Source organism: Amblyomma maculatum, chromosome 1 (genome assembly GCF_055883805.1).
Source record: "Amblyomma maculatum isolate TAMU_Amacu chromosome 1, ASM5588380v1, whole genome shotgun sequence".
In the NCBI taxonomy this organism is placed as follows: Eukaryota; Metazoa; Arthropoda; class Arachnida; order Ixodida; family Ixodidae; genus Amblyomma; species Amblyomma maculatum.
The window spans coordinates 108,824,316-108,847,621 of record NC_139344.1 but is presented as its reverse complement, the minus strand read 5'-3'; the positions used below and the strand labels follow the sequence as shown (position 1 = coordinate 108,847,621).

The following is a 23,306-nucleotide window of genomic DNA, read 5'->3' as shown; positions in this document are numbered from 1 at the left end:
CAGATGGATTATATGAATTCAACGTCATGCCCTTTGGGCTTTGCAACGCCCCGGCCACATTTGAACGCCTCATGGACACTGTGCTTCGTGGATTCAAGTGGCGAACCTGTCTTTGCTATCTCGATGATATCGTAGTCTTTTCTACCGATTTTCAATCCCACCTGCTCCGATTGAAGGACGTTCTCACTTGTCTCGCTACTGCCGGCCTCCAACTGAATCTGAAGAAGTGCCGCTTTGCTGCTCGCCGACAAACTATTCTAGGTCATGTCGTTTCTAAGGATGGCATTCTTCCCGATCCCACCAAACTTCGTGCAGTTGCCGAATTCCCACGCCCAAAATCACTGAAGCAGCTACGAAGTTTCATCGGCCTGTGCTCCTACTTTCGCCGCTTCATCTTAAATTTCGCATCTATTATTGCTCCTCTCATCCAGCTCCTCTCCGGCAGCTCCGACCTCTCCGCATGAACACCTGCTTGTGATGACGCCTTCAACACTTTACGCCGTCTCTTGGTTTCGCCTCCCATCCTCCGCCACTTCGACCCGAATGCGCCAACTGAGATTCACACTGACGCTAGCGGTATTGGGATAGGCGCCGTTCTCACCCAACGCAAGCCTGGTATCCGAGACTATGTGGTGGCATACGCAAGCCGCACCTTGACCAAGGCAGAGTCCAATTATTCTGTTACGGAAAGAGAATGCTTGGCCATTATTTGGGCCATCGGCAAATTCCGTCCGTATGTCTATGGCCGACCATTTTATGTGGTCACTGATCATCACGCTCTGTGCTGGCTGGCGTCCCTCAAAGACCCGTCCGGCCGCCTTGCTCGCTGGGCTCTTCGCCTCCAAGAGTATGACATTCGTGTCATATATCGCTCAGGCCTCAAGCATACTGACGCGGACGCTCTTTCGCCCTCACCGCTGCCTCCCTCTTCGTTGTCTGATGAGATCTGCGCCTACGATTTGTCTTCGCTTGCCACTATCGACATGGCCACGGAACAGCGGCGCGACCCGTGGATATCTACACTTCTGGACTTTCTTTCAAGTCACTCTCCAGGTCGTTTGTCTAGGGCGCTTGCCCGCCAAGCTCACCTTTTTCAATTCGTGACGGGCTGCTCTATCACCGCAATTATCTTCACGACGGAAGGAAGCGGCTTTTAGTCATCCCCCGTCATCTCCGCCCCGAAATTTGTGCTGCTTTCCATACTCATCCCCAGTGCGCCCACGGCGGAGTGTTGAAAACCTACACGCGCTTGCGTCTACGCTTCTTCTGGCGTGGAATGTACCGCTTTGTCCGCCATTTTGTCCGTTCTTGCCAGTCTTGCCAACGCCGAAAAACTCCTCTCAAGTCTCCTGCTTCACTGCAGCCGTTGCCCTGTCCTGCCCATCCGTTTGATCGTGTCGGCATAGATCTATACGGTCCCCTTCCTACAACTTCAGCTGGCAACCGCTGGATTATCGTGGCAGTGGATCATCTGACCCGCTACACTGAGACATCATCATTGCCCTCTGCTTCCGCACGCGACGTGGCTGCCTTTATTCTGAAAAACCTGGTTCTTCGCCATGGTGCCCCTCGCGAACTGCTCAGTGACCGCGGACGCGTTTTCTTATCAGACGCTCTTGAGGCTCTCCTGAAAGAATGCCGCACCATACACCGCACCGCTACCTCGTACCACCCTCAGACGAATGGACTGACAGAACGTTTCAACCGCACTCTCGGTGACATGCTGGCTATGTACGTGAACACCGACCATTCCAATTGGGACCAAGTTCTACCGTTTGTTACGTACGCATATAACACCGCGGCACAGACCACTACTGGATTCTCTCCATTCTTTCTCCTTTAAGGGCGCGAGCCACCCTGTACTATGGACACACTTTTTCCCTACCGCCCTAACGTTTCCGAATCTTCCCCGCTATCCGATGCCGTCACGTACGCAGAAGAATGCCGTCAGCTCGCCCGCTCTCTCACAACAGAAAATCAGTGGCAACAAAAATACCTCCGTGATACCGGCGAAGCTTTGTCATATCTCCCGAACTCTCTGGTGTGGCTCTGGGTGCCCTCCACAACCCCTGGCCTTTCAAACAAATTTCTTGCTCGCTACCACGGGCCATATAGGGTCCTCCAGCAAACATCTGCAGTCAACTACGTAGTTGAGCCCGTCACGCCCTCTGCGGACTTGCGTCGCCGTGGTCGTGAAACAGTTCACGTGAACCGATTGAAGCCGTTCTATGACCCCGCTGTGCTTTCCGCGCCATAAGTCGCCAGGATGGCTCCTTTTTTTACCCGGGGGGAAAATGTACTGTGATAGTTAGCACTTCAGCCATCAACATGCACCAGTGCGTTGTGCGACGAAGACAAAGAAGAAGTACGCTGGGCTCGCCGTTGCAAGGTCCTCTCCTCACAGCTCTCCATCTGAGCGTCAATAAACGCCCCATTACAATATATATATATATATATATATATATATATATATATATATATATATATATATATATATATGTGTGTGTGTGTGTGTGTGTGTGTGTGTGTGTGTGTGTGTGTGTGTGTGTGTGTGTGTGTGTGTGTGTGTGTGTGTGTGTGTGTGTGTGTGTGTGTGTGTGTGTGTGTGTGTGTGTGTGTGTGCGCGCGTGTGTGTGTGTGTAGGCTGTAAAAGTATTATCAGTCATTCCTTGATATCCTCGTCACTTTTTTTTCCCACGCTGGCTTCGAAAGTGGTCATAGGTAGCCACAATTTTTGAGAGACTTATGGGTAGTATGCAGGATGAAATTCTTGCGGTTCTGCTTCCTGCGAAGCAGCCAGGAACTTGAAGAGGAACATGTAATCTATCTACGGGGTGAAGAATCGGCGTTGCCCTGATTTTTTATTACTGCTGGTCGCCTGTTCGCGCTATTACAACTCTATATGACACTTGAATCACTGTAGAATACAAATGATGAGGGCACCGAGTACCTGGAAATCAGAAGGATGGTATTTTTTAAGAGGCGCCGTATTTATGACTCAACGAATGAACTACCATCATTCAGAGAGACAAGTATAATGCCTTGCTATTCGCAGTTGCCTCCGCGAGAAAGCTCCGAATCGGGACCTGCGCAGTAGCGCGCGATATATGTTACTCATGTTTTATGAAACGGAATCAGCAATTTTGACTTTGATACAGAAAAAAAAATGATAAAGAGAAGTCCAAAGAGTTTGCTGCGTTCCATTTTACTTTCCCTCCCGCTGGTGAGCACGCACTGAGTATTTTGTTGTTTCAAAGGTAAGCAGACGACGTGCCCCGAGCTACGTTATAAATATATAAAAAACAGCATTTAAAAAAAAAAAAAACAGCGACTGTGGCTAAAGTCATTATTTCGAATTATTTCACTTGGTCGACTTGTTTATCGTCAACTTACCTTGTAATCACTAATTCAATGTCGCAAGATGGTTTTGTGATCACGCGGCTTAATTTTTAAGGCGAAAGCCTTTAATGCCTCATATTCACGGCTACGTCCTGTCCCACTATAGCTGTCAATCATCCTGACGGCCGTTCCGGGCACGTGAGAAACGTATATTCGTTCTCATTGCCGAGCTTCCTGCCAGCGCGGTTGCCATGGAGACCGCCGCCACTAGTTAGTGGTAGATAGTGACCAATAATGTTATTTAGTGGTAGTTATTGTGACAGGGATGACTTTGTCTATGTCATTACCTGGTGATGTCACATCTGGTCATGACGTCATTTACGCATATACGAAGCTGACACCACCTGTCGTCCGATCCAGGCAATCGCGTGCGTCTTCCATTTGGCGTTTCTTCGAATACCGCACCAAACAGCGTGCAGAAGACGCAGTAAAGCAGGAATCAGCGGTGTTTCAATGGGAGAAAGATGGGAGTGAAAGAAGAGAGGCTGATAGAGGTACCGTAGTGGAGGGCTACAATCCACCACGCTATAATGGCTTTTGCCTCATCGCACTTTAGTAGTTCCAAGTGCCCTCTGAATGTTTTAGTGGAGCTGTAATTGTAAACAGAGTTCGTCCTAGCCCTGACAGCTGATTTTGTGTTATTGTAATTGATATCTCCACAACTAATCTATGCGGCTAAAAACCTGAGGTGGTACTTTTGACCACTTAAAGTACGATGAGGCGAAAGCCTTTATAGCGCGTTGCTTGTTGAGTTTTTTTTTTGCCATCTTTATTGAACTGTGACCGACTGCTTACTGACTCTTTAGCGCCTGTTAACTGATTTGACAAAGTTGGACATCAGTGGTTTATAAATTTTATTCGGGTGTGTGACATGTTCTGCGGTCGGATGCGCGCACAGAAGCACACTAATGAGCTTATAAAGGCTTTCGTCTTGACGTTCCTTGGCGCGCGTTCATTGCAGCGCTCATTCAAGTACGGGATTGGCGGTGCGACGTCGCTGCTAGCGCACGGTGTTCTCATAGCCACGTGGCATTCTGATACAAGTCGGAAGGAAGCGCCTGAAGCGAATTCGACGCGCACGAACTTTCTAGGAATTTTTTCATCGCGCCACCGCTCTCTCCCCCAACGCATTCGCGTCGCCGCCCTCTCCCATGACGTTATGTTGTTGCTAGGATGCGTCATGACATCAGTGGTGGCGGTCTCCATGGCAACCGCGTTTGGCATGGCGTTAGACAAGGGGAACTGAGATAAGTTCTCACGTGCCCGGCGTGGTTAAGTCTGCTAATACACTCGATTGGAGTTCGGTTTCCGATGGAGGATGATTTTTTTCTTAAAGGCTTTCGCCTTACATACTACATCATCAATGACGTCATCAGTGTGATTGACAACTATAGTGGGACAGAAACGCGGCCGGACACAATGGCGAATCATTAGCCATGTAAGGCTCTCGCTTAAATATTTCAGCTCACTCGAGCGGCTGGCAGTCTCTCTCGCAGCCCAACCGCATGTGAAAACGATTGTGCGTGCAGCACGGGGCTGTAGAAGCCTGGGGTGAGTTGATTAGAAGGGGAAACATTGACTGCGCATCCCTAGATCATATTTCCAGAATTTGCCTTTGCCTTGAATTCTTGAACTTCATCACCCTTTTCCTTTCCTCCTGCGTCATATACTTCTCTTTTATTCATCGCTTGCTTGCAACCTGCAAAACGAAAGTGTAAAACTAGCCACTCATGTTCGTACACCGTCTGTTCTTCTCAAGCCCACCTCAATCACACGATATGCAGCTCTAGTTCATCGGATAGCAACTGCGAATCAATCTGCGATCGCTAGTTTATCCGTGTAAATCAGTACATGCGAAAAACAACTTTTGAGCAAGTTCCTCTGGACAAACAGCCGTTTACCTTATTTTTTGTGCCGTGCATCGCTTCCTCCGGCTTTCTTGAAAGAAAAAAAAAAACGTTACGAAGGCTGCTTGCTACTCAGAACGTCGTGTGCTTCAATGATCGAGGTGGCTTGACCAATACCACCTAGACTACTACAAGGCCTGTGCAAGCTTATGTGACGTCATCGTAGTGAGATCATACTAAAAGTCGGCTTCACCCTACGCGGTTGCGTTTTTTTTTTATTCAACGCTGCTCTAGAACTACCTCTTGAAATGTTTAGTGCTAGCGATGAAAAGGGTTATACTTGTGTTACCTGTGTTATCTAATATTGCCAGTCTTTTGAAGTATATGAGAAGTTTGACACAATCCACCTCGCATTTGTTTCAATGCCAGAAATGAAGTTGCGAGGAAATTCTCCACCTTCATTCAGAGTACTTCAATAAACAGGCACAACATTCGTCTGAGAGCACATTTATTGTTAGATGGATAGATAAAGGTGAGAACGGTGGGCAGCGATATTACTCAGAATGGTGACCTTGACAACACTCTGTATAGCTTGTCGTGAATACGAGGTCGCTTTCACGGAAGTGCTGGTCACAAAGCTGTAACGTAGATACAAAAAGCTGCTCAAGCTGGGAGCAGCGATTGCCATGAGTATATTAACGCAGCGAGCAGCTAACTTGGCTTTAAACCAGTCATTTACTACGGCAACTACGATCACGTGGCCACTAGCGAAATAAAACTGTTTTCATAAGAAAATAATTTAGCTTCCAAAACAATTGTGTTCCGCACTCAAAACAGGGCGAATGCTACTCTATTATTAGTAGCTGTGCTGTCCAAATTATGTGCTCGCTCGATATGGGCACGCCTACGCTTTATTACACTGTGCTAAATCAAATAGTGGTGAGGTTTGGTTTGGTTTGGTTTGTGGCGTTTAACGTCCCAAAGCGACTCAGGCTATGAGAGACGCCGTAGTGGAGGACTCCGGAAATTTCGACCACCTGGGGTTCTTTAACGTGCACTGACATCGCACAGTACACGGGCGCCTTGCTTTTCGCCTCGTCCGAAAAGCGGCCGCCGAGGCCGGGATTCGATCCCCCGTCCTTGGGAACAGTAGTCGAGCGCCGTAACCACTGCGCCACCCCGGCGGGGCCAAATAGTGGTGAGTAGCAGCATGAATAGCAGCATGAGTAATAGGAAGCAAACAAGAACGCTTTCTTACCACAGTGCACATCATTGGTAATAAGTTTTCCCACGTCACAGCCTTTGTCCACGCTGCATTTTGAGCCGAGTACGACGGAAACTTGTGCACTTGCGCTGTGGATCCATTGGCATAGAGCGACAGTTTAGCCTACAACGATACCCAGACATTGTAGATACCTTGCTCGCAAGCGCCTATTCAGCACGTATTAGGAACACAGCAAACACAAATGTAAACACGCACACTCAGGCCGAGTCGTTCCAGATCGCCTTGCTTGCGTACGCTTGCACTCGGCGCCGCCGATCTATCCCCTGTCATGACGTAGGACTAGTGGAAAGGGGGACCTGCGCTGGCCTTCTCTTAGTTGAGGCGCTGTTGGCTTGACACGCAAGAAGGCGTGAAAACGTGGTTTCGCTCGCGACCGCGTCGGGAGGCTCTGGAGAGCGGCTGAGTAACTAGCGAAACCGAACGTATGTATCTGTATTTACATGTGCTCGGCTACTATTGAAAGGAAGGTCAGGGGCCGTATTACAGACGGCTCACACTCACAATCTTCCTATTGGCCAGCGGCAACACGGCGGGAGTGGCCTTTCTTTAAGTCATCGACGTCTGCTGTTTACGTCATGAACACACTTGAAGTGATGACGTTGGCTACCGGCGAATTGTGAGCGGAGGCTGTGAGCGACGCGAGCCGCTCACAACTCGTTTGTGAGCGCGCTCACAAAGGAAAAATGGCGGCGGTCTATGCGGCGGCCGGCGTTCTCGTGAGGCGGTAGCGGCGGCGCCCCGACGCGATCATCGGCGAAGGACGGTGTACGAAGACTGTTTGACGTGCCGGGCGAGATGTTTCGACGCATGTTGCTACTCGAGAAGGATATAGGACAGTGACTGTGCGACGCGACGAACTGAGATAGGTGTGTGCGGCCGAGTGCGCTGTCTGTGTGGCGGCAGATAATGTGTGCACTGCGCTTTTTCCGAGCTCCTAGTGGCTTCCAAACCGCTACTGGCAACGAGGCGAACATCGGCCTCGCGCAGCCGACACTTCGAAAGCGTTTGCGGCATGCAGCAAGGTGGCGGCGAAGAAAGGCTTCCTTCGTCACGGCAGCATACCGGGCGTCGTCGGGTTTGTCGACTGCCCATCGGGCGTCTACGAGTAGCCTTGTGATGTCCCTGTTTTCAGATATGAGATGCCGACATGATTTGGGCCATGAACCTCCCTATGTGGTATCTTGGCATGATGCTTTCTTCTGGCGGCCTTCTCGGCTGCACACAGGCATGACACAGGCCGAGGAAGGCCTTCTGCGAGGCGTCGAATTCACGACAGTGAGCCGTGCTGCTCTTTGCAAGATAAGTTACGGTAGGCTCCACATTCCTCACATGTATTGCCGTTCTTGGGCTTTTATAAAAGCTGAAACGTAAGACACGTCGTACATTTTTGAAATGCCTACGTAAGAAACGAATATGGGAATGCGTGTGTTTGATGCCTGTATTGAGTAGGAACGGGGCACCATTTATACCGATATGAAGTGCAAGGCTGTCCTTACAGCAGTGTTGCTGAAACTTTCAATCATTCATTGTCTGCACTCCCATGAATGTCATCGTCAGCAAGACCTGGCAATGAGCTACTTGATGCGACTCTTCCATTGTGTCAGCAAGGCTGTTAAAGTTTATGAGGCTGTTGAGGTCGACAACGACGAAGAATGTGCTTAACAGCGTGCCATTTTCGGTTATGCTGGTGAAAGGGGCACCTGTTGGAGACATGGCTGCCAGTGCCATGGCATCCCGGTCCGGACTCTCCATAACGGCTATAGAACAAGGCATACACCTCCACAAGGTTAATGGTGGATAACTGCGTAGGCGTGCTGAAGAGCCGCTTCCAGTGCTTGCAAAAATACTAGACGCTCCTCTACCAGCCAGAGCGTGTAACATGTGCCGTGTTGCATAACTTCTTTGGATGTCTTCCTGCCTGCAGACGAGGAGGGTGCTGCTGGCTTGGACAAGAAAGGGTCACATCTGTGTACCGGCTACTTGGAAGTGGGATCACTATTGCCATGCATACCTCTAGGGAAAAGCCATACAGAATCATGTTAGCCTGTTTCACAGAACCTGCCACCAGAGCTGGCTGGCACAGCTGCCCATGGTGCGGCAACAGCTGCGGCGTCAATGCCAGCACAACAATTGACTATGATATACCACACGTAGCTAACCAACTCATCGCAGGCAGCCAAGTGCAGCGCCTTCTCGTTTCATGTCTGTGCCAGAAACCTTTGTGATAATGATGAATCTTCTCGAACCTCATCTGTCAAGTCAAATTTGTCTTCGTACCCCCCCCCCCCCCATTCACTATTGCTTGCAACCGTGCATGTTGGAGTTTGTGTGTGTGCCTGTGTTTGAGTACATAATTAAAGTGTTTCACAACGAGGCAGCAATTGTGATGCCTATCGGAATGGGAAAGTCTCACAGAAGTTTTTTAGAAGCACGTGTATCAACTGTGTCCCTTTATTTTCCTGCAGCGTTTCACACGCTTGAATATGCAGCAGCGAAACCAACTGCCTGCAATAGCACAGGCAGTTATTTGCACGTGCTGCACAATTGTGCTACACAGAGAAGACATACACGAATAATTTTTTAGAGCCTGTAAGCTGGCACTGTACTCATCGCAGGTCTGACACACTTCAGAAACAAGAAATGAAAGTATTGTGCATAAAACTGCGACTCAGAGGCATGACACAAAAGAATAGTTGCTTAATGATTACAGGCTTGCATAGTAGTCATAGGTTTGGCACATTTCAGAAGCAGGAAACAAAGTATGGCTCTTAACAGTGCAGAAACATGACACAAGTAGTGCTATGTACAATGTTTGCATAAGGTAGTCTCCATTAGTGAACCTTTCAGGACTACAGGCCTGCATATACTGTTAGGACGCATAGACACGCATTTGCTTAATGCTAAACAGTGTAAAGCTGACAAATTGAATGCATAATATTGCGAGTTTTAGTGCTCACAGTGATTGTAGCGTACGCAGAAAAACATCACATATGCATCAAGCAAATGGTGTGTGGGCAGAAGGTATCGCTGAAAAACAAAGCAACTCAGTCATGAGAACAAAAAAAAATATACAGAGCACACTACAATGAAAGCTACATCGAAAGCCCTGTCACGGTGGCACTGCAGTGAATGAAGGCTTCGGGTTCAGTCACGGCAGGGGTGGAAGCATTCCCATGATCATGTTCTTTCCTAAACTATCCAGCTACATACAAACAGATGATAATGCAAGGACTGAGCTTCATTTTGGCCTACACTACATGCTTCATAGTCGTCTTGCATTTCCTAAAGAGAAACAAATAGAACCACGGAGCCTGCACGTTGCACTTTAAGCACTTTTCTCATCGATACTAGTAGGCGCCGACCGAAAACACCTTCGCAAGTTGTCTTTGTCCATTTCCGTGTCAAGCGCTCCATGAAATTTTATCGCTGCAGGCCCTGAACTTCGACTGCATTCTATTAGATTTTCAGCATGCTCACGGCACTTGCACGGCACTTCGATTACCGACGACGCTAAAAAAAGCAGCACCTTCTCGGGGAATCAGCTGTTTGCTTGCAGGCCGCCATGTGCACGCCATGACGCCGCCCGCGCACCCTCGCGGCAACAAAAGTTACCTAATAGCAAGTATAACTACATAACTAAGAACGCTTCCACTTGAGCTCAATGTTAATCAATACTAAAAATAGTATCTTGCCAAAATAAACCTTTGTTTGTTTTATTTATTGCGTATTAGTTGCGTCGTGTTAGAAAAAGTTAGGAGACGGCCCCTGCTCAGTTTTGTGCCACACTGTGGCATCAACGTTTGCCGAGGATTCGGGACTACTAGGGCGGAGCCACGCTAAAAGTCGCTGGTAATTGGACGATTTCGCATACTCGTCACGATTGACGTCTCAAGGCTGCGTCACAGCTTCGTAATTTTGACGTCACGCTCACAAACTTGTGAGCGGAGTCCGTAATTCCGCCCCTGTACTCGCTTCCGCTGCAGTCATTCAAAAAAGAAAAGAGAGGCGGCAGAGTTGTATTCATGCAGATGAACGAATACGGTAGATCCTTTTGCTTATCGTTTGTGCCATGATTTATCAAGCTTAATAATTCGGGCTTCGCTTGTCACGACGTAGATAGAAATAAATTTCTGTCATAAAACTTTTATAATTTGCGTAATCTGAGGTATGAACGCGCTGTAAGGCTGGCTTGTTGGAACTGCGCATCAGCCCGCTCGAGTCTCGCAATTGCGCATCATACCGTTTATTGTGGCTCGTGGGTGCGCTTGCGTGGGTCATTGCAAGTTGGACGTCATACAGCCGCATGATGGTGACTTCCTATTCCTCTCATGATCGCTGGCAGTTCTATGACCTTCTCGTGAGCACGCCAAACGAATATCAAGCAACGTTGGGCATTCTCCTAATCGAAAATAGAAAAGAATTAAAAGCGAGCAGTTCCACCCCGATATATAATGTAAGACGGGTGCTCGAAATTTAAGCACCTTTTGTTCATGCTGACTTTATGACATACGTTCCTGGGCCATTTTTGTTTAATTTCGCAGTGTTGTGCCCAAAACATTCCATGTTTGCCTATAAAAGTATGCGCTAGTCGCTGATGGCGCACTGTTCGGTTTTCTTTAATTGCCAGTTTATTCATACTGCAGGTTCATCACTGGATGACTGCAGTGCCGAAAGGTGTGGCTTTACACCATAGTCCTTTAGGTGCTCAAACTCCGGGTGCCAAGCAAGGAATAGAGCAACAGGCGATAGAAACGAGCCAGCATGACTCAGCCCATCAAAGCTCATCAGAGCTGGCCGAGGGCTTTGGGCCCCCACTTGGAACACCAGCAGCACCACCATGCTCGGAATTCAATGCAGTTTATTGTCCCTACACGGAGGACTACCCAATGTGCGTATGCATAGTTGATCTTCTTTTAGTTGTGAAAACGTTAGATGATACCATTTTGAATTGTATTAATACTAAAGCGTCCATAAATTTAGCGTATTTTCTGTTTTTATTTCGCGGGAAAGCAGTGTGGATGAAAGATAACATTTTTTTTTTATTATACGGCCAGTTGACTAAGTGCAATCGAACAAGTAGAACGAGTACCAGAGCCTAAATACCTGCATTATGCGCTGATTTTCCATCAACCACTGTATTCAGTCACATGCCCGCAATAAATAGGTATACATCTGGCTCTACCTCTCCGGAGAAACAAATCGAAGATGCGATTGCGAACCGAAGACTGATATGTTAACAGAGCCGAAAAGAATAACCTCGTTCTAAAAACAATTTCAGCTCATATGTTCCGTTGCACCTAGAACACGCTTGTAATCAAGCACTTTAAGAACTATAACTTCTTGTTGAGAATACCCAGGGAACATAAAATTGCAAAAGTTACGAAACATATTTGCTGATTAGAAAATGTCATAAATAGCAGTCGAATCTAGTCGAGGCGATATACAATAATAGGCCGCCATTCCTTTGTGCCCATCGCGTTGGAAAACGTCTGACATATGCTCCAAAGCAGTAGGGCCTACACAAATTGGAATTGTATACTGAGGCGGGGGACAGTGATGTGATCCCGACCGCAGCGACTATGTTTTGATGGAGGCGAAATACAAGGCGCCTGCATATTGTGCGATGTGACTGCAGTTTAATCTAACGTTTTATAAAATAAAGTATTATTATTATTATTATTATTATTATTATTATTATTATTATTATTATTATTATTATTATTATTATTATTATTATTATTATTATTATTATTATTATTATTATTATTATTATTATTATTATTATTATTATTATTATTATCAAGTCCAGGTGGTCGGAATCATTCGGATCTGTCCACTACGGCGTGCCTGATATCCTGAGCTGATTTTCGACGTCAAACTTCGCAGAACCAAAAGCTGAAATCAAAGAAGTAGAAATATGAGCCTTTTCTCTAAAAAAAAAAATAATAATAAGGAGGGCGGAGTCAAACGTGAACCTGTACGTAGGCCGAGACTTTTTAATGGAGCTGTTGATACGCCGATGGTTATTTTTCCCCGTTCTGAAAGCTGAAGACCTGTCCTGCTGAATTTCAACAATAATCTGTAAAGGGCACAGATCAAATACTTTATGCGACCACCTGCACAGTACGCGAACGCAGCAGTGGTTCAAGTAGAGCTCTATAGGCTCCAACGTTTTGCGCTCTTTTGCCTGTTTTGATGTAAAACATAAACCTCAATTTCCTTGCATATTTGAGCACCTTCAACGATGACACTTTATTAATGTGATTGAAGCCGTGCTCTCCCATAAAGTTATTTTTGCGAAGACGATTGTGCGCTCTGTTCGTCCCTCATCTAGTCATTTCCAACAGGATCTTAAAGAAGTATTACCAAATAATAAAACAATCTCTCTCCATTAGATGTTTGAAAGTGGGGAAGGCTGGAACTCGGCCCTCCGCACAATGGCACGAGTCTGGGTGGCTTAAAAATTTCCTTTCCTTTTTTTTTTAATGCAAACACAATACTACGTGCATTCTTGCATTTCGCCAAGGGTTTAATGAAGCTTCCTGCGAGCACCCACTAGAAACAAAAAAAGACAAATGATTATCTCGGCTAATTGTGGAATGTAGTGACGAAAGTGCGGCTCACAGATGGTTTTAATTAGTTCGGTTTTGAAGTTGTCAAGATCAAAGGTCAAAGTAGTTCAGGGTGGCCTGCATTTCTAGCCTTGACTTTACTTTGTTATACCTTGGTTATAGTTGGTTTGGCTTGGCGGGTTTAGTTTTTCCTGAGTGCAATGGCAACAATAACGTTATAATGGATAAGTCCATCCTGCTCACCTAGTAGTGCTTTCACACTGAAACTGGCCGCCAGTGGGTTTCCAAACCAGGCCAAAGCACAGAGATCAGCTTAGCTGTCCACTGAGCAGGCCACTGCGCTAACTCGTCTTTTTTTTTTATTGCAGTCAAAATATACAATATTTACAGAAGAACCGTCAGCAGCATTTGAGTGACGTATAATGGCTGAAAATCATTTATTGCTTTAAGGATTCAGTGAGCGGGAGTCAGTCCGGTGCCAGATCCACAAGTTATTATACCGTTAATATACCTTAAACCACATCCTTTACTCGGCGCGAGTCAACATCGACGTGACACAACACAATCCTATTCCTCCATATATTATGCAGCTCCAAATCCATTACACGGTCGTATGCAATTCCCTAATTGCTTTCAATCGGGAGGTACCTGATGCCGTGCGGAGAAAGTGGAAAACGCTTCTTGAGTGTCCTTTGAGGACGTCCCAAACAAAACTGCACCCCAGTCGTCCAACTAAACAGGCTCATTGGCTTTATACATTCTTGCACAAAAACAGTGGATGGTAGCAGGTTTCCTTACGGGCCAAGCTGCCAGTCTTTCACGATATCCCCAATTATATATTCGGTAAGACTCTATCCAGACAAATTGAAAACTTTTGACACCAAAGCTGATCCAAGTTATATGATCTGGAAATGTCCACGATCCCCTCCCCACGACCCATTTCAACGCGACTCCCATCACTGGGAGGCTCTATTGCTCAGCCCCGAGGTGGTGTTATGACCGTGCATCATCCGCACTTGCGCGCTCTATTGTTCGCCTGTGGGCATGGAAAAGTGCTGTGGATATGTGCTGTTGGTACAATGGCGCTAAGTGAGCCTGTTTTCATGAATCCTTTTGTGTAAGCCTGTTTTGCTTTGTGGAAGCCCTGCAAATGCCAAATTGACCCTGTCAAGGGAACGTCTCGAAAAATACAAAGAAATGTCCCCCTGCGGGAAATAGCCGGAAGTGCTTTCGTTCAATTGTTCACCCTTCCCGTCGAGAAGCGCTATCGTCCAGTGAGGAATGTCTACTGTCCAAAGGAGACGACAGAGTGACACGTCCGCTGACGTACAGGACAAGAAAGGAGCAAGGTGATTACGGCCATTAGAGGATTTCCCGGGAATGCAGGAAAGATTTGCAATTGCTGGAAAGGGACAATGCTGGGAGCAGTATGCGGCGCGCACGTGCACTTGGGTTTCTGAGAAGGAAATCCACTTACCGAAACCAGCATACCGGATCTTTGCTGAAGAATAGAAATGTACCTCCTCGCCGTTCCCAAGCTCTTGCCGCCAACAATTGACCACGCCCAACGAAACAATGCCGGACCAGTCAGTGCATCAGACCATCAGTGCAGTGATGTGTTCGATTGGATGCCGATATCTGAGGGGCGTGCTCTGGAACTGGTTGGTCAGCATCTTCAGAGAGGGGCTGGACATAGGGGGTTTTAAGGACATTGCAGAGCACGAAAAGACGCTCTGAGCCCTGGGCAAACGGCTCATCCAGACGCTTCTCGCTATGAACTCTTAACGCTTGCCATTTTGCTGATGTACCCTTCTTTTTCATGTAAATAATCATGTAAATAAGTTTTCTCAAAGTGCCATTAAACCTGCTGGTATATATTTTACCAACTTCGAAGATTCAATTCTTCATGAACCCGGAGTCTCTGCACGCTACCAAGTGAAGGCCGGGTCGACTTAGCCCCAGCGTCACGACAACTGGTGGCAGCGGTGGGATCTGAATCTACAAGCCACAACATCTGGTGATTGGAGGTGGATCTGAAGCTACAAGCCACAACATGTTGTGATCGGAGGTGGCATCCCAAGCAACAAGCAGGAGCAACAATCGGCCAACAAGAGAGCAGCTCGGAACATCGATCGCATGTGTGGGTGAGTGCTTGGCTTTTCTTCTGATGTGGACCAGGTTCTAGAACAGGGTTAGATTTTAGAACTAGTAAAAATTGTTGAAACGCCTTTAGGTTTGGTAGTTTGCACTGTTGTTTTGGAAGTAGCCGACACTCGGAGCGATCATGGACCTACAAAAGCTGCAGAAACCGGAACTGTTGCTATTGTGTGAGGGATTGGGAATTGATACAAGTGGTTTGGCACGAAAACCCTTGATTTTAAAGGCAATCAATGATTTGGGAACCGATGATGAGGAGCTCAGTGAAGCATGGTACCTCATCGGACAAAAAAAGGAGGAGCAGCTCAGACAGCAGAAAGAGCGGGAAAAATAGGAAAAGAGGCGTGACCGTGAAATTGAGAGAGAAGCAAAAAGGCTGGAGCAGGAACTTGAGCTCCAGAAATTAGAATTAGAGTTGAGCAAGAGGTCGGGAAATTGTCCCCAGCTAGCGGTACCTCTTCTCAACAAGGAGGCAGATTTCAAGATGTCAAAGTACATGCAGCCATATGTGATATCAGGGGATATCGGTCTGTATCTGGCTAACTTTGAGCGAACCTGCGAAAAACTGTCCTTCCAGCGAGACACTTGGTCTCAGAGATTATTGACGGTTCTGCCCTGCGAGGCAGCGGAGGTTGTCGCGCGGCTAAGCAAGGAGGACGCGGACAACTACGAGAAGGTCAAGGCTTGCCTTCTGAGAAAGTAAAGGCTTAGCGCCGAGGCGTTCAGACAACGTTTTCAGAACGCTACTAAGTCCAGGGACGAGAGTTACCCTGAATTCCTGTACAATTTAAGAGTCAATTTGGGCGAGTGGCTAAAGAGCAGAGATTCCTACAGTGATAGGGACGCTGTAGTCGAGCGAATTCTTTTGGAGCGGTTTTATAACTGCCTCCCAGAAAAAGAAAGAAATTGGTTACAGGGCCGAGGCGACATTAAGTCGGCAACTGAAGCTGCCGAACTTATTGAGGAGTATGCTTCGCGCCGACAATTCAGCAGCCCAGCAGTGGATATAGCCCCGCAATCCCAAGTTGAGTGTGAATAACCGTCAGGAAAGGCACTTTGCTAGAGTTGGAAACGAAGAAAGGAGGGCTTCTTCAGGCAAACTCTCTAGAAAGGACGGCAGTGAGAAAAGTGGGGAAGTGACCAACGCGCAGAACACAAAGAACAAGCTTGAGGCTAGGAAGCCACTCACATGCTTTAGGTGTAATGAGCAGGGTCACATTGCCGTCAACTGCCGGAAAGAAAAGATTGCTTTCTCGTATGTCAGTGACTGCGATGAAAATATGCAATCAATCAATCAATCTTTATTTCAGTTTGTACATACAAACTGGGGATGGTGAGAAAAAAGCAGTGAATTATGCACCGCTTGACGGGCCTCACCACCTCTACAAGTCAGCAGTAGGCACAAGGCAAGAACAACCACTGGTAAAAAAAAAAATGAATACAAGTACATCTACAGAACAAGGTTGACAGAACATATCTCATAACTGGCAGATATAATAGACGCAGAAGACCGTGAGGCTATAACACAGAGTGGCACAGTACGTTCAAACACAATTGACATCACTGTAGCATAGATTGCTGAATAAAGCTTTTACGAACGGAAGAAAAAGACATAATATTCACTTGGTCACTCAAAGGGGTATTTAGAAACTTTGGCACAATAAATCTCAACATACAAAACCCATAGTTAGTTCTGCACTTTTATAATGCAAACCTACTCTGCAGTCTGATGTCGTATGATGAGTGGCGACATGTAATAGGAACAATTTCAGAAAAAAATGAATCACCCTTTTTTATCGTTGATTTATAGAGACATGTAAATCTGTAGTCAAATAATTTGTTGAAAGGTACAATATTATAATATAGGTAAATGTGTTTAGTAGGCGAATCATACGTCCCGTTGACAATTGCACGAAGCATTTTCTTTTGTAATGTTTGCAGTTTAATGACATTGGATACCGTTGTATGGCCCCAGACAAGAAGGCAATAGCTAAGGTGCGAATAAAAAAATGCATAATATAAAGTAATTTTAGTTTTGATAGGTAGAATATGCCTGTTACGTGAAGTAATTCCGACAATTCTAGAAAGCGTTAACACAATATTATTAACATGGGCATCCCATGTCATCGTACTGCTAAACGTTACACCTAATGATTTGAATGTGTCCACGCACTCGATTTCACTGCCATTGAGGTATAACGAGGGGCGGTAAAGTACTTGTTTTCCTTTAGGAAGGAAGAGTACTGCTTTAGTTTTTTCTTTGTTTATCTTTAATGAGTTGGCTGATGACCATGTGGCAAGCGATAAGAGCGTGCGATTGGCGGTGTCTGCTAAGCTTTGTACGTCTTTGGAAGAAAAAAATAGGCTGGTGTCATCTGCATATATAATGTATTTTGCGTGGTTACTGATATTAGGGATGTCATTTATATATATATTAAACAGGAGTGGCCCTAAAATGCTGCCTTGAGGGACGCCATTCGAAATTCCTAGAATCTGTGAAGAGGAATGATTAATCACCACATACTGAGACCATGAATTCAGATAAGATTTGATTAGGCTGAGAGCATGTCCGCGTATGCCATAGTTCTCTAGTTTCGCAAAAAGAATATCGTGATTTAGGCAATCGAAGGCTTTACTGAAATCAACGAAAACACCGAGAGTTAGAAGCTGTGACTCAAAATTATTTAAAATGTATTCTTTTTGGACGAGTAGCGCATGCTCCGTGGACCTATTTTGTGTAAAGCCATACTGACAGTCGGTTATTACGGAATGTTTCTGCAGAAAATGTTGCAAACGGATGCGAATCAGTTGTTCTAAACCCTTAGAAAAGTACGGAAGTACAGACACTGGCCTATAGTTTCCCAACTTGTTCGCATCGCCTTTTTTATATATCACGGCTACCCTGGCTAGCTGCATGTCAGTAGGGAAATGAGCTGTAATAAGTGCGGTGTTGTATATATAGGTTAGGCAGGGCGTAATTATGTCAAGAATGTACTTAATTGGTCGGCTCTGTATGTTATGTGCATCAAGACTGCAGATGTCTTTTAATTTTCGGCATATTGCAAAAACTTCACTTTCGTCCCTTGGTCTTAAGAAGAGAGATGCCTCTATCTTGTCACTCAAGAAATTCGCGATTCCGGTATTGAATTGGCTATAACCTACTTCGGAAAAGAATTTATTAAATGCATTTGCAAGGCATGAACCTGAGGTCTCTTTACCATCGATTATTAAGCTCGTTATGTTCCTGCTGTGTGTGTTTCTATTTAAAACTATGTTTAAGCGCCTCCATTTTTCTTTGGGATTTCTAGAAAGCTGGATATCAAACAAATTGTTATAGTAAGCGGCTCTAGCTATCCTAATTTCTTTATTCAGCTGATTGCGCAATGATTTAAATCTCGCTAGTACGTCCGCATCTCTCGTTTTAATGAACTGTGCAAACATCTTGTGTTTCTTTTTCACGAGTTGCGTGAGGCGACGGTTCATCCACGGCTTACGAGCATTTTTGCATGGCGTTATGTCAACCACAGGGAAGCAGTCATTGTACAATAAGAGAAAAATTTGCAGAAATTTGCGGTAAGCGCCCTCGGCTGTATTTTCTCGGTATACGGGATCCCAGTTCACTAAAGCAATGCGTCTCCTAAAGTGCTCAAGCCTTTCTTGAGAAATAAGTTGCCGTCGAGCCTGTGCGTTTGCCTTCGTACGGATTTGTTTGTCTAGGCGGAAGAAAACAGGTAAATGATCACTGATATCTATTGCGATCCGACCCGAAAAGAGTGTGCAGCTTTTGGAACCCTAACTGCATGACCTAGTAGTCAACGGGAAGCCTTGCAAGGTACTGCGCGATTCGGCCGCAACGATGGATGTTGTCCATCCGGCGTATGTGTCGCCTTCCGACTATACAGGACAGTGTGCATGGGTCCGCCAGGTAGTGGAGGAACAGAGTGTGTGCTTGCCAATCGCGAACGTGGTCATCGAGGGCCCTTTCGGCGAGTTAACAACCGAGGCTGCCGTTTCAAGAAAGCTTCCTAAGTGCTATCCGTATTTGTTTTCCAACAAATCGGACATGCTACTGCGAAAGAGGGGCATCCTTTTCGGAGACAGAGTTGTGCAAGCCTTAACACGGTCAAAGGCGCGAGAACTAGCTACACAGCTCATTCCAGAAAAATCCACAGCGGAGGAAACGGCAGTTAAAGCAGTGGTCGATGCGGAAGATAGCGGGTCAGAAAATTTTGAGACCGAGGCATATCAGATAAGTCAACTTGAAAGTGAGCTTGATGAGACGCGGAATGAGGACGTTCTTGAGAGTAACCTCTTGCCGCCAGTGTCTAGTAATCTCACGAGACTTTTAAGTGGAACCCGAGAGGACTTAGCTATGGAGCAAGCCAATGACCCTAAGATACAGGAGATAAGGGAGCGCCACCGCGCCACTAAGACAGCAAAGAATATTTCTTTTGAGATGAGAAAGGGAGTGCTGTATCGCTTATTCAAGGATAAGCGCGGAGTAGAGGTGGACCAATTAGTCGTTCCCCAAAAGTACCGCGAAGACTTACTGCGACTTTCCCATGGCAGCTCGTGGTCATGTCACCTTGGAATAAGGAAAACAAAGCAGAGGCTGTTGCAAGAATACTATTGGCCTGGATGTTTTGAGGACACGGAAAATTTTGTACGGTCATGCGACACGTGCCAGCGGGTTGTAAAGGCGCAAGATAAGTGGAAAGCTCCGATGGTGTTAGTACCAATCATTACCGAGCCGTTTCACCGGTTAGTAATAGATGTAGTTGGGCCACTTCCTGTGACCCAACATATCCTCACTATGTTATGCCCAGCCACAAAGTTTCCAGAAGCTGTTCCGCTGCGCGAGGTGACGTCCGAGAGTGTAGTGGATTCGCTGCTGTCAGTGTTTGCACGAGTTGGATTCCCTTCCGAGGTCCAAAGTGATCAGGATAGCGTTTTCACAAGTGTCCTCACCACCTCATTTCTCGAGCGATGCGGCATTAAGGTAGTGCATAGCTCGATCCACCATCCGCAGAGCAACAGCGTAGAAAGATGGCATTCTGTTCTCAAACGAGTCCTGAGGGGACTGTGCTATGAAAACAAGCGCTAATGGAATACCTGCCTGCCTGCAGCACTTTTCTCGTTGCGGTCAGTGCCGCACGAATCCACTGGATTTAGCCCAGCCGAGTTGGTGTACGGAAGGTCACTGCGCTCACCTTTGCGAATGGTGCGCGAAGCCTGGGAGGGGCGCGGAGAAGACCCAACAGTAGTAGAATTCATTCTGAACCTCTTGAATCGCTTACATAACACTAAGGAACTCGTTGAGGCCAGCATAAAGTCAGCCCAGGCTCGTTCCAAAGTGTACTATGATAAGTCAGCCCGTCAAAGGACGTTTCGTATCGGGGACAAGGTGATGTTGCTGAGAGGTTCAAGGCAGAATAAGCTCGAAGTACAGTGGGAAGGACCTGCTGAAGTCGTTGCAAAGCTTTCTAACACTAACTACGCAGTAAAAATCCCCGGTAGGCGTAAAGAATTGCGCATTTATCATTGCAATCTTATGAAGCCTTATGTGTAGAGGGAAGCGGTGGTAAATCTAACGTTAAACCTTCCCGAGGAGATGGGGGACAACTTGATTTGCCTCAGCGGAAAAGGAAGCAACGCTCAGGAGCTTCTCAAAAAGACGGAGCAGAGAGGAGAACTAAAGAAATCCCAGCTGTCCGATCTGGGCGAGATAATAACAGAGTTTGAGGCCTGCTTCGTGGACAGGCCAGGCAGGACTGATTTGACTGAGCACGATATTGAGCTGACTTCAGACGTGCCAGTGCGATCAAGGTGCTACCGATTCTCTCCAAGGCAAAGAGAAATTCTGGATAGGGAAGTAACTCGCATGCTGGGATTGGGAGTAATAAAACCTTCGGAAAGCGATTATGCTTCGCCTATGATCTTAGTAGAAGCTCCAGGTAAAGACCATAGGCATGTGGTAGACTACCGAAAGCTAATTTCTCTCACCAGGGATCAAGTGTATCCTATTCCGAATATTGAGGAGAGAGTAGAACAGGTGAGTAGAGCGGCATATGTGACTACGCTGGACCTTACTCGAGGATACTGGCAAGTACCGCTCACTGAACGCGCCAGCAGATACGCAGCTTTCGTCACTCCGACGGGCAGCTACCAGCCAACAATGATGAGTTTCGGGCTCAAAAATGCTCCATTTTGTTTTTCCCGACTCATGGATAGGGTTTTAAAGGGGTGCGAAACATTCGCGGTGCCTTATTTAGATGACATTGCGGTTTTTTCCGACTCATGGGCGGACCATATGGTACATCGAAGAGCGGCACTGAGCCTTTTGCGTCAAGCTGGACTAACCGTAAAGGCCGAGAAATGTTGCCTGGTAAGGGCGACCGTGGACTACTTGGGTCACAATGTAGGTCAAGGTTTCAGGAAACCCAGCGAGATTAATATTTCTGCGGTAGCAGACTACCCGCGGCCGAGCACGAAGACGGAAATTCGAGCATTGCTGGGTCTGACTGGATACTACAATCACTACATCCCTAACTATTCAGCTTTGGCCAGCCCTCTGACCGACGCTCTCCGCAAGACAGAACCGACAAATGTAGTCTGGGACGAACAAAAGGAAGCCTCTTTCGTAAACCTGAAGGCTGTGCTGATTAGCCGTCCGGTATTGCGAGCTCCAGACTGTGACCGAGAATTCACGGTCCAGTGTGATGCCAGTGATCGAGGGCTAGGTGCTGTTTTCTGCCAGAGAGATGACGACGGTAATGAGCACCCCGTGCTCTACCTGAGCAGAAAACTGAGTTCTAGAGAGAGGGCTTATTGCGCGTCAGAGAAAGAGTGCGCTTGCATTGTATGGGCCATTCAAAATTGCAGTGCTATCTTGGAGGGGCCAAATTCACCGTAGAGACGGACCATTGTCCTCTGGCTTGGCTGCAAACTGCGACATCGAAGAACAGTCGCCTTCTTAGGTGGAGCTTGATTTTACAGCAGTACAATTTTGAAATAAGATACAAAAAGGGGAAATTAACTGGGAATGCGGACGCGCTTAGCCGCTGTTTCTAAGCGGTCCGAGGTGTTCCTCACCATGTATCCAAATTGATAATCAGGTTGTTTTTTTTCGTGCACTTGTATATGCGTGACTATGTAAAGCAGCACGTTTGGTTTTCTAGGAATACGTGGGTCCTGAGCGTCCTGAGTGTGGGCTTTTATCGAACAACGATGGCAGTTTTCTTTTAGCCTGGTCTTTTCAGACGGGAGCCGCGTGCTTGCTTGGACATGTGGTTGAGTTTCAGACAGCTCAAGCAATTTGGCCTACGACAATCAAGACAACGCGACAAGCAGCATCGAGCTTCAAGCATTCATGTGCAGGCCATTAAGTCGTCTCTTCATGCAGCAGCTTCGACTGCTGCCCTCCGTGACTCTTCTGGCGGGGGAGGAGGCTGTTATGACCGTACATCATCCGCACTTGCGCGCTCTATTGTTCGCCTGTGGGCATGGATAAGTGCTGTGGATATGTGCTGTTGGTACAATGGCGCTAAGTGAGCCTGTTTCCATGAATCCTTTTGTGTAAGCCTGTTTTGCTTTATGGAGACCCTGCAAATGCCAAATTGGCCCTGTCAAGGGAACGTCTAGAAAAATACAAAGAAATGTCCCCCTGCGGGAAATAGCCGGAAGTGCTTTCGTTCAATTGTTCACCCTTCCCGTCGAGAAGCGCTATCGTCCAGTGAGGAATGCCTACTGTCCAAAGGAGACGACAAAGTGACACGTCCGCTGACGTACAGGACAAGAAAGGAGCAAGGTGATTACGGCCATTAGAGGATTTCCCGGGAATGCAGGAAAGATTTGCAACTGCTGGAAAGGGACAATGCTGGGAGCAGTATGTGGCGCGCACGTGCACTTGGGTTTCTGAGAAGGAAATTCACTTACCGGAACCAGCATACCGGATCTTTGCTGAAGAATAGAAATGTACCTCCTCGCCATTCCCAAGCTCTTCCCGCCAACAATTGACCACGCCCAACGAAACAATGCCGGACCAGT

The 23,306-nt window shown here is 46.8% G+C and overlaps 1 pseudogene; it reads right to left on the bottom strand.

The window, feature by feature from the left end:
* Window positions 1-16,779: 16,779 nt before the first annotated feature.
* On the bottom strand, window positions 16,780-17,420 carry LOC146203474 (uncharacterized; annotated as a pseudogene).
* Window positions 17,421-23,306: the final 5,886 nt, after the last annotated feature.